This window comes from Callospermophilus lateralis (assembly GCF_048772815.1).
Source record: "Callospermophilus lateralis isolate mCalLat2 chromosome 5 unlocalized genomic scaffold, mCalLat2.hap1 SUPER_5_unloc_2, whole genome shotgun sequence".
NCBI classification, from domain to species: Eukaryota; Metazoa; Chordata; class Mammalia; order Rodentia; family Sciuridae; genus Callospermophilus; species Callospermophilus lateralis.
In genome coordinates this window covers 1,272,439-1,275,151 of record NW_027510148.1, presented here as the reverse complement: position 1 = coordinate 1,275,151, position 2,713 = coordinate 1,272,439, and positions in this window count along the sequence as shown.

Sequence of the window (2,713 nt, the reverse complement as noted above, 5' to 3'; positions counted from 1 at the left end):
AGAGTTGACACAAAGTCTAAAGAACATGCCACTCACCAGAATCTCACACAAGAGTTTTATTGTCAGTAGCATACCAACAAGGTTGTTCCTCTGAGGAGAGCAGCAGCCTGTTGGCATTCACAGAGCAGCTTTACAGCCCACAAGAAGAATTTCATAAGCTATGTAGGAGTTATCTCCTAAGATGGAGTGGGGTTGATACTTTAGCAGACTGTGAAGATGGCCTCAGGTCTGAGTCTAAGCAATTCCATTTGAAAAACTCCAGTTTGAAACCTGCAGTCTCACCAGGTACACCTATGGAGCCCTGCAGTGTGGCCCTCAGTCACCAACAAGTCACTTCCTCCGCTCTGACAAACTCAGAGTGAATCCTCGGGCAGGCTGTCCTCACTTAATAAGAGGGAAAGATGAAAAGTTAAGGGTCTGACCACCGAACAGATGTTCTAACTCAGGGTAAGTGATGTCACTGAGATGCTCTGGTGGCATTAAAGGGGAGTGAAAAGCCCTAAAATTTGGTATAAATAATGGAGCTAATGAACAGATATTCAGTCAGCTGGTGCCCTCACTCTGAGAGCGTGATGAGGACCTGGACAGACATCCCAAGACTTTTCACCATTTGGTAATTCTCTGCATTTTCCTCGCCACTCTCAGACTCTGCTGCCACATCTTGAACCTAGTGAAAGCTACAACTTATCCCCTATGACCATCTCCTTCATTTTCTCCACAGACTATCAGCTGCATCCCAAGAGAAGCCTGCCTTGGTTCCTGACCTGATGACCATGGTCTGAGTGAGTGTGCATCTGCTGGGCTTAAAAGCTAAGGCTAGAAACTTTTAATCTGACATCTGAGCTTAGCATGCAGAGGGAATATCTGTCATGATGCTGTCATGATTAAGTGTGTTTGCAGTGCTTAGAATTAATCTAGAACTGTTTGTTCTGAGTTGATTATGTCTATTGGTGTGCTTAGCATTAAGGGTTGTCATTTTCTTGATTAAGAACCTATAGAGTAAAATTTTATTGAGTGATTTGAGTAAATAAAGCATTGACTAGGGCAGAAGCAGGTGGACATTCTTTATTTCTCCCCTTGGACTGCTTAACTCTCACCTTTTTTCCATCACAACATAGGTACATATTCTTATGGAATGTTAGGCAGCATTACCTCAAAATCAGAACTTTGGAACCTCTAGATAAAATGGCTCCCAACCTAAAATGGTGATTCCAATGCCAATATTGATCTGATGCCAATACAAGGATGTCAGTCATTTCCAGATCTTTTATAGTAGGCCATCTTTGGACCCATACATCAGCTGATCATCCAAACAAACTAATAGTACCCTTTTAAAGAATGCAAGCTATTATATTAAATCTAGAATCTCTGCTCAATGGGCCAATATTAATAGACTCAGCCTGACCAAAGTTTATGTTCCTCCCACCATTATCCCACACTCTTATAATCCATTCCCATACATGTTCCCCAGACACCTACTTGTATGAATTAGAAAACCCAAGAAGTTCCTTCGAAGTGTGAGGTACCTCCTTGGGGGGGTCACACTCTGTACCTCACCTCTGGGGGCTGCTTAGATTTAGATCTAGTTGTAGGCCAGTGCCAAGGGCTGGACGAACAACTTGTGTACCTTGATACAGCAGGAATGGAAGCTGTTTATTGTAGAATAAGAGCGGTATTTATACATTTTACACAGCCTATCTAATTAGCATAAAATAGACCAATAAGGAATCTCCACACTTAATGGCTCACTTTTGTTACTTCACAAACCACTCCCTCTGGCATTTTGCCAGGCACCATGCAGACTTGTTTACAGACTCTAACATTTCTCTGGCAAAATGCCAGGTGCCAATCTGACTTGTTTATAGACCTTAACAGGCCAGGAGGCAAAAGTGGGTGGTGAGGGTGGGTCCTAAGGAGTATGAATATCTTCATGCTGAGCAACTGAATTACAGAAGGTTTTTACTGTTTCCAGAAGCAAAGCAGGACTAGTTTCCTCCAGTGAGGGTGGAGAAACCAATGCCACACAGGGTGTGGGTAGGGATGTCTCAGTCATGGCTAAAGTGGGAACTCAACAACTTCTGGTAAAGTAAACCCATCAGAGTATAGGAGATGAGTAACCCCAGCCCCTTTAGCCTCCTCCCATACAACACCATCTCAATTTGCAGGATCCCATTCTTTTCCAATCAGTGCCCTCACTTTAACTGCAGACACCTTCCAAGGCTGAGAGTTAAACTTCTGCTTAGTTCAGCCAATTGCATGATTAGGGTTTGTGTTTGGTTTTCAGCAACCTCATTCCTATGACTACAAGACAGAGAGTCTTCTTCAGAAAACACTTAGCAGCTTTTAGAGCAGTTATGCATGACTGCAGCTAAGAAACTGAATTTTTGAGATAATAATTCTCCTTCTTAGTTTGCCCAGTGAAGGCAGAATCAACCAATCTACATCATCATATTTCTTAGGTTTTCAGAAGTGCTCGAAGATATCACATATAGAGTCACTGAACACCTTGATTTTTTTAAAGAGAAAGAGAGAGAGAGAGAGAGAGAGAGAGAGAGAGAGAGAGAGAGAATTTTAATATTTATTTTTTAGTTTTCAGTGGATACAACATCTTTATTTTTATGTGGTGCTGAGGATCGAACCCAGTGCCCCTCACATGCCAGATGAGCATGCTACCACTTGAGCCACATCCCCAGCCCCACACCTTGATTATTAT